At 36.9% G+C, this 16,614-nt stretch overlaps 1 long non-coding RNA gene across 1 annotated transcript in view; it reads left to right on the forward strand.

Annotated features, from left to right (window-relative positions):
• Window positions 1–6,907: 6,907 nt before the first annotated feature.
• LOC129651711 (uncharacterized) overlaps window positions 6,908–16,614 on the forward strand; it is a 33,560-nt gene continuing 23,853 nt past the window's right edge. Inside the window, exon 1 of the long non-coding RNA XR_008714286.1 lies at window positions 6,908–7,134. This is a non-coding gene — a long non-coding RNA (uncharacterized LOC129651711). The remainder of the gene's footprint in view (window positions 7,135–16,614) is intronic.

Here is a 16,614-nt window from a genome sequence, read left to right on the forward strand (position 1 = left end):
AAAGCTTCTGATATAGGCATCAGAAGGGGGCAGAAAGAGTACCCCCCTTGCTAGTCTTCAGCTGGATGTTATATAGTCACTAGCAGTCTGTTAATGAAAGAAAGGAATGTCTTATAATTTAGAATAGCACCAGGCCCCTCGCCCATAAGATGCATTTGGGGATAATCTTGGCACCAAATGGTTTATCCTGGGCCATAAAATGATTAACTTGAATCTTAAAGAAGGGCAGACCACCATACAAATAGTTTCATTTACATAGATTAGGGGAACAATATCTGAGTATAACATACTGGTTTGTCAAGTAGGTTCTGGGCCAAGAGGCGGAACCAACTTGGAGACAGAGTTTGGGGTAAAGGTGTAGTACATTAGCATAGCTTAAGACAAACATTTCCATAAGAAAAAGGCATTGGTTATCTCTAGGCTCAAGAATAGCTAACTTCAGGCGAAACCAGGTGTCATTATGGCAACACAGTATTTTAAGAGAAACCTCTCTTTAAATTTGCATAGAGAAGGAAAAAAATATTGCTAGTTTGTTTCCTCCTGCCGCTTAAGAGAGATAAAAATGTCTGACACTTGCAGGCTATTTCCTCCATTTGGAGACCCCTGGCCTTCCTGCCTGTTACCCTCTCAGTACAAATGTATCTGTGGCTCTTTTCCCAATCAGAATTCCCATCAGAATGCCTACAATCTTTAGCATTATTTATATTAATATTATACTTGTCTCTCTCTGTACATGCATCAGTGTATATAAGTGAAAACACATGTGAAAAAATATAACGCACTCTTAGTCCTCCCCTTCTTCTATGTGCTACTGTATATCATACTCTGAGAGTTTGTTTCTTGGAATGGATGCAAAAAGAGAGATATTGATGAGGGACAGTGGTGGATGGCCTGTGGCCCTGATTCTAGCTGTAAGGAAAGCATACCCATAGGTAAATCTTTAGTTGTTTGGGTTGTTTTAATCTAAAGTCTCCAACTTATGTTGGAAGGAATAAAACCATATTTTACACTGATTTCCTATTCTCCTCAATCTCCACTTCCTCCCACCAGGAATTAATACATAGGTTATACTTGTATTTTTCAATCCAGTTTTATCTAATTCTGGTGGTTCATGTAAACTCCTCCGGGTCCCTCTCCAATGGTTGACACACATCTTTAATTCTCAGAATTATTTGTATGTGTTATCTTTGTCTCTGTGAGCATTTTAATGAAAAAGGTACTGACATCTTTAAAATACAAACTACAATTTCTGTTTAAAACTCTTATTAGAGCTCCTAAATACAATAAGAATTCTCACATGACTTGACCTTGCTTATTCATTATTCCTATCCAAGTCAAACCAATACCAGCCTCTTAATTTGCATTGCTGTGTTGTTCATTTTTGATCTGTATCATTGTGTCAGTCATTATGTAATGGTTCTCACGGCTATTAAGTTCACAGAACAGAACAAAAGAATGACCTCATGTCCATTTCTTATTTTTCTCACACTTAGTTTTGTCCGATAGGCTTCAGAACTATATGCCCTTGACATACTTTAACACCAAGGTAAATTTTAATGAGCAATTAATCATTTTTGCTCAGCTCCCCATTTGCCCTGCACATTAATTTTATGTCAAGAATTTGTCCATAGTATATAAAATCTCATTTTTCTTTTCTCTTTCATTATTTTTGGACTTGATCAAAATCTAAAGTTATACAATAGCCTGATAGTTAAGATAAGCAGTCCTAGAAAAAATTTTAAAACACAAGCTAAAAACCTTAATTCAACAGCTTGGCTTGTCTGACATCATGCTGTTAGCAATAAACCTCTCCAAGTGATTTGTTTTTACTTACTAAATTCAACAAATCAGACAGATTGACTAGCATTGTAGTATAGTAGCAAAAAAAAAAAAAGCATTCTAGGCAGATATAATTTGAAATCATGCCTCTGTCATTTCGTTAAAACCTCTATTATCTACAAGCTTCACTTTCCTCACATATTATGGAATTGTTATGAGGTAAACTTAATTATGTGTGCCAAGTTCCTGACATGGTATTGCATCCTCTTCCTTCTTTTCAATACAGAGCTCATTTGTATAGTACACGTGGGGAAGATTATTAATGTGACTAAGTCTACTTAGAAATTGCATACATTTTCTAATATAATCATTATAAATATGATAACACTGGGTATAATTCTTGCTGAAACATCATTCCTATGAGTAGATAGTGAGAAAGATGAAACAGGGACCAGAAAAAGTTGAACTGTAGGCCATTCATGAAGCCATAGCGGTTACCTTATTTAAAGTCCAGTTCAAGTACCCAAAGCTTTCCTGATGGCTCAGTTAGTAAGGAGTCTGCCTGCAATGTGGGAGACCCAAGTTTGATCCCTGGGTGGGGAAGAACCTCTGGAGAAGGAAATGGTAACCCACTCCAGTATTCTTGCCTGGAGAATCCCATGACAGAGGGACCTGGTGGGCTGCAGTCCATGGGGTCACAAAGAGCTGGACACGACTGAGTGACTAACACTTCAAGTATCCAATGTAGATATGGGGATGGTTGGGGTTATATTAACGCAGACCAATATATGCAGTAGATAACCCCTAACCTTTGTTGTATATTTTCTAAGTATATGCCAGCCACAGTTTTGAGTACAGCAGTCATTTAGGTAGCAATCATTAATTAATCATAGAAAGCTACAGCTATATGCTTCCTACTGATAAGTCCCTTTAAAGCAGGAAGCTAACTAGAACTTCCAAGAGAGGCAATTCAGTACACTAGGGAGCGTGCCAGCAGGAATACAGTGGTGCTAGGATATGTGTGTTGGGTCATAGATGGAATCTGCTTCAAGAGGGTAAATGAAACCAGGTTTGAGGAGGCGGGAGGATAGCTGAGATACAGCTAAGAATAGGCTCTCCCTGAAATGTGAATATTGAATCCATGATAGCGGGCTTAACTCTAATCCTCCTCCATTAGAGAACTATCATTAAAGGCCTTTATCAACAACAAATTTATGTAAATCTATCATTTACCCTGATCAATACTGAGAACTGAGTAGCAGAAAGTTAGCAAATTGAGTCAAGTCTATTCCAGGGACTAGATAGGGAAAAATAGAGTCCCACAGACACAGGTAATTTAAAAAATGATTAATGTGGATCAGAAATATGCATGTATATATCACAATATTATACATCAACTGTGTATAATTTGAGCTACCCCAGTGAAGATCCACTGGAGAAGGGGATAGGCTGCTGCTGCTGCTGGTGCTAAGTCACTTCAGTCATGGCCGACTCTGTGCAACCCCATAGTCGGCAGCCCACCAGGCTCCCCCGTCCCTGGGATTCTCCAGGCAAGAACACTGGAGTGGGTTGCCATTTCCTTCTCCAATGCATGAAAGTGAAAAGTGAAAGTGAAGTCGTTCAGTCGTGTCCGACTCTTAGCGACCCCATGGACTGCAGCCTACCAGGCTCCTCCGTCCATGGGATTTTCCAGGCAAGAATACTGGAATGGGGTGCCATCGCCTTCTCTGAAGGGATAGGTTACACATTCCAATTTTCTTGGGTTTCCCTTGTGGCTCAGCTGGTAAAGAATCCACCAGCAATGTGGGAGACCTGGGTTTAATTGCTGGGTTGGGAAGATCCCCTGGAGACGAGAAAGGCTACCCACTCCAGCTGGAGAATTCCATGGACTATATAGTCCATGGGGTCACAAAGAGTCAACTTTCACTTCATTTCATATCATAATATTATACGTCAACTTTGTATAATTTGAGCTACCCTAGTGACTCAGTGGTAAAGAATCAGGCTGCAATGCAGGAGCTCTAGGAGACTCGGTTTTGATCCCTGCATCAGGAAGATCCCCTGGAGGAGGGCATGGCAACCCACTCTAGTATCCTTGCCTGCAGAATCCCATGGACAGAGGAGCCTGGCAGGCTACAGTCCATGAAGTCATGAAGAATCGGACACAACTGAAGTGACTTGGCACATGCACGTGTATGATTTAGTCTATCATATTTTGACTAGGGGCAATACAATCAGTGCAATGTATTTCATTTGTGGGGCAAACAATATAAGCACACAGGTGAATTTTAATACTGTGATTATAAATCCTTTAAATCACCCCTGATCCTGTCACAGTGTCCCCAACAGAGAACTACTTATGACCTGCCTCAGAATTACTTGAGAATGCTTTATCTGAAGTCTCTCTTCAGAGTAATTGAATATAAATCTCAGGGTAGGCCTATAAATGGGAATTTTGAAGAAGTATTTTAGCTGATTCATTTGCACACTATAGTTTGAGAACCATTAATTGATCACCTCTGTGAATCAAACTGTTTTTATTTTTATTGCTCCTATCCAGACCTGGTCCCGGAATACATATAATTTTTACAATGCTTAAACCATAGTGTAGATACACAGTTATATCTTGCTTAAAATGACTCATCAGAATATACTTATTGCTATATTCTTTATTATAGTCATTCTAATGGCTATTTTATTGTGATACAGAACATGTTATGTTACTCAATTCATCATTTATAATTCTTTTGTTTCAGGTAGTCTTCTTTACTTGCTTTTGGATTATTTAAGTATGATAAAGTCCCATGAAAGAGTTTACTGGGTCAAAGATTTGACCCACATTTTTAACAACCAGAATCAAATATAGGTACTTATCTATATAAGTCAGCAGTTTTAATTTCACAATCATAAAATGAAGCACAAAGCCTAAAGCACTTTAGCTAGAAAGACGTTTGGCTAGAAATAGAGAGGGTGGGAGCAAGCGGAGAACACAACACAAAAAACTTAAAAACTGTATCAAGAAAGATGTTTTTTGTAAGCAGAGAACAAAACTACTTTCTAGATATAAATGAAGGTTATAAAATAACTCTCAGGAATGGCACAACTTCCTAGGAGTCACTTGTAATAGTGTCCCTTATTCCACCAAGTGATTATATGCTGTTATTTCGAGTTGCCAGTCCAGGTTCGATGCATGATACTGGATGCTTGGGGCTGGTGCACTGGGACGACCCAGAGGGATGGTATGGGGAGAGAGGAGGGAGGAGGGTTCAGGATGGGGAACACATGTATACCTGTGGCGGATTCATTTTGATATTTGGCAAAACTAATACAATTATGTAAAGTTTAAAAATAAAATAAAATTTAAAAAAAAAATCAAAAAAAAAAAAAGAAAAGAAAAGAATTTGGTTCCTGTATGATTCTAACCAAATTTTTTTGTTTCTGGTCTTGACCACACAAAACCACTCCCTGCTTTGTAGCCAAGATTTTTCTTAGTCATATGAGCATCTTTGATTATTATTCCACTGACCTTTTGATAAAATTTATACATTTTAATGTGTCTCTTCTTGCTCAGATCACTCCAGTTTCAGGCTTCCAATATTCATTTGTAACTATTATATAAAAAGCTTTGTGTTAGCTCTTGCCTCCTGTATACTTACTCTTTAGCTTTATTAAAATTATCTGCTTTACCCTTCCAATTTATCCTTTATAAATATGAAATAGCAATCCTCTCTCAAGAATTATATTGCTAATTTTTCCCTCCCGTCATTTGTATTTTTAAGCTAATTATATTATTATTATATATTTGTGTGTTTGTGTTTGTTAGTCGCTCAGTCATGTCTGACTCTTTGTGACCCCATGGACTGTAGCCCACCAGGCTCCTCTGTCCATGGAATTCTCTAGGCAAGAATACTGGAGTGGGGTGCCATTCCCCTCTCCAGGGGATCTTCCTGACCCAGGTATCGAACTCAGGTCTCCTGCATTGAAGGCTGACTCTTCACCATCTCAGTCACCAGGAAAACCCATTTTATATTATTCACCATTTATTTTGGTATTGAAAAGTTTTCAGATATTTGTATTCAAATGTTTCCATCTTCCCAATTTATTTATTCTTTTACTTTTTCTGAGATTAGAAATCCCTCAAACAAAAATAAGATACATTTTTATCTGTACTTTATTCTATTAAATTTGGTTCTCAGGCTTTCCTCAGTCAGTGCAATAATATCTCGGGAAGCTCTTTGACTGTATGATATGAGAAAGTGATCTAAATTGTGTTTCCAAAATTTTAATGAAATGTGCCAGCACATTTCTTACACAATCTATTTTTTCTTCATGCTTTAAAAGGACATTTCTATGTCCTCCCAGTTGCTAACAGCAAAGTTTGAATTTCATTCTAAATTGTTTCCTGTTACCCAGCATCTTTCCAAAAACTTCCACCCAATCTGTAACTAAGTATTCTTGTTTAAACTTCACTTGATCTACTCCAATATCAGTTGGCCTAAATCATTATCATTTCTCATCTGACAGTTGCAAAAGCCTCATCAATTGTTTCCTGTCAATTTCCTGCTATTATTCAAGGAGTTTCCCACAGATCCATCAAGGTGATCTTTTAAAAATGTAAGTCAAATTATCTTATCTCTCTTCCTCACTTAAAACTCTTCAATGACTTTAAACTTATCTTGGAGTCAAAACCTAGATTTAGTACCAGGATATACAAGGACCACGTGTGCCATGTCTTAATCCTAACTCTCACAGATATTTTTAAAAATTTAATGATAGAACTGATTCATTCAACACATTTCAAATACTTTATCCTCAGAAATTCAATAAACACTTTTACATACATATACTGTTTAATTCTTACAAATTCCTATGAGAAGGATACTTGCCTCATTTTACATATATATAAACAGGTTGAGAGATAAAATTCAGTTTTGAGTTTATATTGTATAAGGTCTAGCTAACACCAAGGGTAGGCAAGTAAGGAGAGATTAAAAATAGTTACCCTTTTATTTTTTTCTGGGTTGTACCACATGGCTTGAGGGATCTTAGCTCCCTGATCAGGAACCAAACCTGCATGAGAAGCAGTGAAAGCTCAGCGTCCTAACCAGTGGACAGCCAGGGAATTCCCAACAGTCTCCCTTTTAGAAGTCTCGTATGTCCTGTATGCACGTCTATCCAGAGTATGTGATTTTTGCCTCTTTTAGAAGAGGCGTATGAGGGCAAGTTCTTCCATCTACTTCCTGTTCACCAAAACACAGAGCCGAGGAAGCAGAAGAAACTAAGAGATGGAATGACTGGAGGGTCTCTAGAGACTTTTTTCTTTTCCCTACTATTTGTTTCTTGTATGTTCTTCAGGTGAGTACATTTTGATAAGTTTCTGCTGGCTTCTATTGTTCTGATTTTACTCAGTGAGCGGTTTCATGTGTGTCACCATGGCTCAAGGAATCTATTTCTAGTTCTTCCCATTTGTAATCAGAAAGGTTTTTGATCTACAAAACATTTAAATCCATGAAACAAAAAATGGCACTACTTATTACAAAGGACTCAGATTACTCTGTGTTTGTGTGTGTGTGGCGGGGGGCAGGAGGGAGAGGGTTGAAACGATCTTCTATAATTGTTTTGCCCTCAGAGCACTATTTAGTCAAGAAGAGGTCAGTTCTAGTCCTGAACTCATCCTTAAAGTGCTAAGCTTAATTATCTTATAATTGTTTGGGAAATCCAAGTAGAGTTTACTGTTTACTATTGAAGAAACAGCAGGATGATGTTAAGTCTCTGCAGGGTGCACTGCAGATAACAAATTTTCTTCAAACTGCTCAGCAAATTGTGATGATAGAGGGAGAGACAGACAAATATACTGCACATTGGACTTACATATGTTTATCTTTTTTACATGTTTTTATAAGTATAAATATGTCTTATTTTTAAAAATTTTCATGAGCATTTTAATAAAAGAACATCATTAAAGCAATGCAGCAAAGGAACTTGGGGTTTTAAAGGAATTTGTCACTAGGCAAAATCCCAGGGAGGCATGGGAAATTGGCTTTCTCATTTAAGTTAGATTAAAAACACAGTTTATATGGAGAAGCTCACTAAGACATAACATCTCATTAACTGGCATCCAATGAGAATGAGTTATGGCTTCCTAATGTAGATATAAATACAAATTGATTCAATTGCCAGTTTGAAGATTCATGGTACTATTATTTCTACTGTTGAATTTAACTGGAGTCAATTAGGCCTTAAAAAGTTGTATCCCAAATAATACTAATATTTGTCAGTATGAAATCCAAATTTTTAATTCCGTTTAGGAAAATGTTTTATAAACATTTCCTGTGTGTCAGGAGTCTGGCAATGTTCTGTTGGTGACACGTGTTATTTTCCCTTTCACTTATTTTAATCGATACCATCCACCACACATCATTATCTTGTTATCTACCATTCAGATGTCACTATCCTCCATATTCCACTTCTCAACCATCTAACATTCAAGCAATATTTACTGAGTGCATAATAAATACTAATTAAAGGATATGGAACTCTGGTAGAATTTTTGGAGTTAAAAATTTTTTTAAGATCCTGTAGTTTTAAGCTTTTGAGTATCAATTTTCTTATTTTAAAAATGAGGATAGTATTATTTACTGATTTCTTACTTAATAGTTACCAAAAATAACTAGGTAACATTATCCCCATTTCTAAAAAAATATGGTTATGAAAATCTTGTTCACAATAAGGCCTTGTTGGATAGAGAATAATACTGAAGGTCTCTAATTGTGAAATCCATAAGGAAAGGAGCTATAACTTTTCACACATACACATTCCCTGTGAAAAATATTGTGTTCTTTTATAACATTGATTTTTCTCTGTATCACCTATTACATTGCATCATAACTATTTTATTGTATCTCTCTCTGTTATCTCTCCTATGAATTTCTCAAAAGTAGAAAACATATCTAGATTTCTATCTTCATACTGAAAAATAGTAAGATCCTATTTTCTGCTTAAATAAGCATTTGGATTAGAGATTTAATAAAGAAATTAATAAAGGCACTTGATCAAGTGAAACTTGATCAGAAGGCTTGAGAAAAAATAATGTTTAATTACTAATTAAAATCTCAGGGCAATAAGCTTAGTCATAACACTTAACTATATAAAATGCCCTCAACTACAAGTATGAAACTAATCAAAATGATATTACTGACAATTTCAACTTTTCTAGGCAAAGACTCATCCTAAAAATAAAATAGAGAATAGATTTGGAGAAAACTTATTCTTTTATAGAATGCAGCAGGATTTTTTCCCAGTAGAATAACCCCAATTATTACCAAAAGATTCCAACAGCAGACAGAATAGAATCCTCTTGTAATACTGTAATACCATACTAGAAACTAGTTCAAAGAGCCCTGAATTTAGGGTGAGAGGTCTGAATTGGAGTCTTCCTCTTACAATAACAACTCTTTAGTCTTAGCATACAATTCTTTTTTCTGAGACTGTTTTCTTATCTATAAAATGACACAATTTTCTATGTCATCTTTATGACTTACATATTTCTATGATTTTAAACATGGATGGTACAGTCTCAATTTAGGATTGTATATTAACTCACAAGAGTAAAGCTATACTAGGGTACTTCTTAGAGCCAACTGACATATTCACGAAATGCCTCCTTAGGTTTGATCATTTATTGTTTGCTTTCATTGTTTGACTAACTGTATCTTCCCCTGTCATTTTTGTTGGGTTTTGTTTGCTTATTTGTTTGGAAGAGGTATAAATGTATGTAAATATTACAATATAAAAATACCTTCTGCATCTGAAACTATGAAAAATATATAGAAAGAAGGATTTTGTTTCCAACATGAGCTCCTGAATTTCCTATGTAGTGATAGCAGCCAGGAAGTTTATTCTAAGGATGTTTTCATCTTTGAGCTCAGTGGCTAATGAGCTTCACTGTGATACTACACCCTAAATGCTGTTTGAGCAAAGTAAGAGGCATAATCACCACACAAAGCATAGACATTTTGCTAATGCTTCAGATGAGTAGCATTCTGTAAGGGCTGGTTTTTGACTCTGTTTATATTATGTAACTCTACCCCTAACTGACTTAGGGGCAGATTTCTAACAAATATTTAGCCTATCAGTAGCTCTCTACCAAGAATTTGGAATGGATATAATGAATGGGAATCAATTAAGCTGCTGATTTCCTGCCCTAAAAAAAGGGTTCATGAATACTGACTGTTTCAGTTCCTAGAGCTTCCCTGACTTCTGCCATTTCCTTGTTGTCTATTCCATCTTCTTTTAGATTTACTGACACTGAAAAATCTCATTTAAAAATTCCATGTCTTTGAGTAGGCAAATCAGGATTGAATTCTGTTCCTTTCAGTCAAAAAAAAAAAATACTTTAATTAATACAAGTATAAAAAAATTACAGTAAAGGAATGGTGATTGTGAAGGTGAGTTTGCTTTCTCTTCAGCTGAATAAAATCCTTGGGGGGTGGTGTGTGCGTGTGCATGCTCGTTGCTCAGTTATGTCCAGCTCTTTGCAACTCCACAGACTGTACCCCGTCAGGCTTCTCTGTCCATGAAATTCTCCAGGCAAGAATACTGGAGTGGGTTGCCATGCCCTTCTCCAAAAGCCTTGAAGCTTTATATCAAATCAGATTTTACAGACATGTTTACCTTTCCACTGCTGTCTGTTAAATGAGAGGACCACCCATGATAATTTTATATTCCTTATTTAGTCTACCCATTCTGTTAACCACAACTAATCATTGTGTCCATTTGGTTTGAGGAAGCAGGCTCATTTATTGTGGATCTGTGGACATTAGCAATGAGGTATTTCCTGTTCCAGTGACAGAACCCACATTTTTTCCCACCTCCCAAGTCATTCCTATTGGAATGACTGTAAAAGAGGTTTTAATATATATATACAACTTAAAGACAAATTTCTATGTATAAAACACATTTTTATGAATTTCTAGAAAATGGAGATTGGGCTGCAACATATACATATGTATGAAGAAGACTCTAACTCTGAATACACGTTGGGAGAGGCAGTGATGGAGACAAACAGGCTATTTCAGGATAAGCAGTGGAGAGGCTTAAAGTGCACTGTTGACTGGGGCAATGATCAGGCTAGTCCATCACAACAATCCAAAAATTCATCTATTATGCACTAAATGAAGTAAGACAGACAAAGACAATGTCATATAAAATCACTCATGTGTGGAATCTAATTAAAAATGATATAAATGAATTTATTCACAAAACAGAAACAAATTTAGAAAACAGATTTCTAAACAGATTTAGAAAACAAATTTATGGTTACCAGAGGGGAAATATGGTAGGGGAGGGATAAATTAGGAGCTTGGGATTAACATATACTCACTGCTGCTGCTGCTTCTGCTGCTGCTAAGCCGCTTCAGTCGTATCTGACTCTGTGCAACCCCATAGACAGCAGCCCACTAGGCTCCTCTGTCCCTGGGATTCTCCAGGCAAGAATACTGGAGTGGGTTGCCATTTCCTTCTCCAATGCATGAAAGTGAAAAGTGAAAGTGAAGTCGCTCAGTCGTGCCCGACTCTTAGCGACCCCATGGACTAGAGCCTACCAGGCTCCTCCGTCCATGGGATTTTCCAGGCAAGAGTACTGCAGTGGGGTGCCATTGCCTTCTCCATATATGCATTACTATTTATAAAAGACATAGCAAAAAGGACCTACTGTATAGTACAGTGAGCTCTCTCAATATTATGTAATAACCGATTTGGGAAAAGAATCTGAAAAAAATGTATACATGTATATGTATAGCTGGGCTTCCCAGGTGGCACTAGTAGTAAAGAACCCACCTGCCACTGCATGAGACTGAAGAGATGTGAGTTCGATCCCCGGGTCAGGAGGATCCCCTGGAGGAGGGTATGGCAACACACTCCAGTATTCTTGCCTGGAGAATCCTATGAACAGAGGACCCTGATGGGTTATAGTCCATAGGGTCACACAGAGTCTGACAAGACTGAAGCAACTTAGCATGCACGCACACATACGAATAACTGAATCACTTTGTTGTATACCTGAAACTAACATAGCACTGTAAATCAACTATATTTCAATGAAATATTTTTAGTTAAAAATTTTTAAAGATATATGCAAGAAAATGAATAAAAAGTTTCATCTAGCAGAAAACTGATAAAAAGGAACATTCATCATGGAAGGCACCTGACTTCTCATCAACAACTTTGGATATAAGAAGATGACGTAGCTGGGGAAAATGTCTTCAAATTTTCAAAATCAAATGAATTTTCCCCTTAATTCTATACCTCACCAAACTGTCAAATAAATGTGAAGACAAATTAAAGAGATCATTTCAGACATGCAAAGGTTTAGAAATTTATCTTCTCTGCCCCTAAAATTCATTTAGGACAATCTTCAGCAGAATAGAAAAATGATCTAAAAGAGAAAAAGACATGGAAATCCACCAACAATGAAGCTAAACCAGGAATGCAATAAACAGTCAGTTGTATATAGTTATATATGTATATAGGCAAAGAAAACAAATGGTTTAAATTTGAACAGGAAGTAAAAAAGTTGGCGAACCACTCCAGTACTCTTGCCTGGAAAATCCCATGGTCGGAGGAGCCTGGTAGGCTGCAGTCCATGGGTTGCTAAGAGTCAGACACGACTGAGCGACTTCACTTTCACTTTTCACTTTCATGCATTGGAGAAGGAAATGGCAACCCACTCCAGTGTTCTTGCCTGGAGAATCCCAGGGACAGGGGAGCCTGGTGGGCTGCCGTCTGTGGGGTCACACAGAGTTGGACATGACTGAAGCGACTTAGCAGCAGCAGCAGCAGACACACAAAATTTATAATATATAAATAAGAACTTGGAAAATCTTAATGATATTGTATAGATAATATATATATATATATATATCACCTATCAATAATGGCAAAAAGAAAAATAAGTAGAAAGTACAGAGAAGACAGAAATCTATACAGAATGGAAACTAAAATGTGGTACCATTGTGAATAATTGATGAAATATGTCAATATAGAATTTATTCATTTTGATTATTCTTCAGCTGACAAGATATGTAAATTATAATTACATTTCTCTTTCTGTAAGGTAGTAATATTATTTGGTTCTACAACGATTTACATTTTTCATGTTCATAAAAGGCATTATGAAAATGTTAGAAATAATGACAATTGTCTGACAGAAAATTGACAAAGGAAAGGGTCACTAGAAGTAAAAAGAAGTGAAAATGAAAATGCACTTCTCATCCTATAAGTCCCTCATCTTGTAAAGTCAATCATTTAAGCTTAAGTATATAATTTCAAGTTAAATTTCTGATAGGACAGACACTCACACAAAAAAATTATTATTTTTAATTGGAGAAGAATTGGGAAGGAATATAAGAGGTTGTGCAAGTACATGAAATTGTTTCAAACAGGAGAGAATACCTAGATATTGTCTTAAATATTGAAAAGTGAGTACTTCCAGGAAGATGGACTAGGAATAGAGTATGGTGTAGATGAAGATGCTTTTATGTTCTTTGAGTAGCAGTCAAGTGAAAGTCCTTCAGTTATGTCTGACTCTTTGTGACCCCATGGACTGTAACCTGCCAGGCTCCTCTGTCCAGGGGATTTGCCAGGTAGGAATATTGGAGTGGGTTGCCATTTCCTTATCTAGGGGATCTTCAGGAATCAGGGATTGAACCTGGTTCTGCTGCAATGCAGGTGGATTCTTTACCATCTGAGCCATCAGGGAAGTTCTTTAGTGATGCTTATTATTTTTTCCCAAGCATTTGAAGTGGTTTTATTATCAAAACACTTTGAATTAAAGATAGTAAAAGGACTACAGGTGCAGAAAGAGTCCTAATACTATGAAATGTTTAAAATTAGTTTACTAAACATAAGAATATAAGACATCCTTTAGAGAAGTGCCTTCTCTAATTCCTGGACTAAGTTTTAGGGGGAGAGGGGAAATGATTTGTTTCTGAATAGGCAATAGGTAGCATAACCCAGTGGGCATCTATGGAGCAAAGAATGCCCATTGGAGGGGTCAAACACTGGTCAGAAATTCCAAATCCCTGCCCACTGTAGCCTGGTGGGCTACAGTTCATGGGGTCACAAAGAGTGGGACATGACTGAGTGACTAAGCACAGCACAGAACATAATATAACAATAATATTGATTTTCTTGTGGTTATTCATAAAAAAAGGAGTAAGGCTGTTATAAAGATTAATTGAGATAATACTTGGGAAGAGTCTGAGTGTTTAGCATATAGTAAATGTTCAGTAGATACAATAAAGTTACAAATTTCCCTATTTTTGGTTTGCAAGAATTAAGAGGCACTAGTCCCCAGGCAGTGGCGACCCACTCCAATACTCTTGCCTGGAAAATCCCATGGACGGAGGAGCCTGGTGGGCTGCAGTCCATGGAGTCGCTAAGAGTCGGGTACGACTGAGCAACTTCACTTTCACTTTTCACTTTCATGCACTGGAGAAGGAAATGGCAACCCACTCCAGTGTTCTTGCCTAGAGAATCCCAGGGACAGGGGTGCCTAGTGGGCTGCCGTCTATGGGGTCGCACAGAGTTGGACACGACTGAAGCGACTTAGCAGCAGCAGCAGCAGTCCCCAGTGTTAATAGAGTATCTTAGAGATTTTCTTTTTTCCTGGATATTTTATGCATGATAATAGGACTGTGACATGCACATTATCACTCTACTTGAAATGACTCAACTTTCCCCCTTTGTCACTCTGCAAAGTCAACTGTTCATTCTGATGTGTAAAATAACTACCATAGTAGGTTGTGACATAAAGTTGTGGAATGTTCATTCTAAGTGGATTCTTTGACCACAAGTCAATATCTTTACATTATTAGGATTTCTGGCATTAAGACAACCATTTAAAATTTTCTCTGGAAAAATTCCTTTAGTTAAACAATTCTATTGAAATCCTACTTGAGCCAACTCTATTCCCCGGAAATCTCTGACCTATGTACCCACTTACACATACATGGTAGACTCTCCTTTCTCACTGATTTATTGACATAATGCCATATCAGTTCATTACGATAATTTTCATTTCAACTACAATTGATTTTTTAATTTAAAGGCATTAAACTTACTTTGGCAGTTATTTTTCATTCCTGACACCTATTATTCTATACTATTACTAATATTTAATTCTATGATAATGAACATGGTAATAAATTTAAAATAGTTCATTCCGCATCATCTCAATTTGGGACATATTAGTTGTTTATTACTTTAACTTACTAAGGTAATCTTGATATGTAAGTATCAGTTGTTCTTTTTTTTTTTTTTTACTTATTTTTTTGGAAGTTTTCCCAGATTGGGATTAGTGGGTCAAAAATACTAACATTTTTGAGACTATTTATTGCCAATCCAGTTTACAAGTATATTATTGTAATTGACAGTGCTAATAGCAATGAGTACATGTATTTATTTCCCTGAATGCCACTGATGTTCTTCATTGAGGCATGAAGAGGTAAAGAACAACGCAAACACTGGCACCCATGTTTCCTAATTTTGTCATGTAATACTTTCAGTACAGCATAGTGTACTCCAAAAGTATGTGTTAATATAATAAGTACATCTGCATGTTTTACCTTGTGGTCTAACTTACCATAATGGTTCCTTACACACACACACACACACACACACACACACTCATACACACACACGGGGGCTTCCCTGGTGGCTCAGATGGTAAAAAATCACCTACAATGCAGGAGATCCATGTTTCAATCCCTGGGTTGGGAAGATTCCCTGGAGGAGGGCATGGCAACCCACTCCAGTATTCTTGTCTGGAGAATCCCCATGGACATAGGAACCTGGTGGACTACAGTCCATGGGGTTGCAGAGTTGGACAGGACTGAGTGACTGAGCACACCACATATATGCATACACACATCACTGTCAATTAAAATAATGTATTTCATAACTGGTTTGGCAATAAATTGATACTTTTGAACTGTGGTATGGTATTGGAGAAGACTCTTGAGAGTCCCTTGGACAGCAAGGAGATCCGATCAATTCATCCTAAAGGAAATAAGTCCTAAATATCCATTGGAAGGACTGATGCTGAAGCTGAAACTCCAATACTTTGGCAACCTGATGCAAAGAACTGACTAATTTGAAAAGACCCTGTTGCTGGGAAAGATTGAAGGTGGGAGGAGAAGGGGAAGAGAGAGGATGAGATGGTTGGATGGCATCACCAACTCAATGGACATGAGTTTGAGTAAACTCCAGGAGTTGGTGATGGACAGGGAGGCCTGGTGTACTGCAGTCCATGGGGTCACAAAGAGTGGGACACAACTGAGTGACTGAACTGAATTTGGCAATAAATATGAAGTCCTGAAAATGTTAGTATTTTCTAATGCCTTAGCACAATTAGAATTTGATTGTTAATTTTCTTTTTATTTTGTGGATAAAACAACTTTCAGGCATATCTTGACACAGATTCAGTTTCAGTTCATGGTGGTTAACTCTATAGGCTCAGGAGCCAGAGGTGAATCCCAGGTGTCCCATTTACTAGATGTGGGACCCTATACATGTTACTTAATCATCTGTGCTTCAGCTTCCTTTCTGTAAAATCAATATGACAATGATACTATACAGTATTATAAAATTAAAACAAGTTAATATATGGAAAGTACTTATACAGTATCTAATATGCAGTAAATTGTCAATAAAAGTTATATATTAAAGTTTAATATACTTATTAGGCAGGTACATATTTAAGAGAGTTTGCTTAAAATAATTGATTATGCCATTTACATTGTATTTTTAAAAGATATTTTATACTATGGAGATTGT

Source organism: Bubalus kerabau, chromosome 4, assembly GCF_029407905.1.
Source record: "Bubalus kerabau isolate K-KA32 ecotype Philippines breed swamp buffalo chromosome 4, PCC_UOA_SB_1v2, whole genome shotgun sequence".
In the NCBI taxonomy this organism is placed as follows: domain Eukaryota; kingdom Metazoa; phylum Chordata; class Mammalia; order Artiodactyla; family Bovidae; genus Bubalus; species Bubalus kerabau.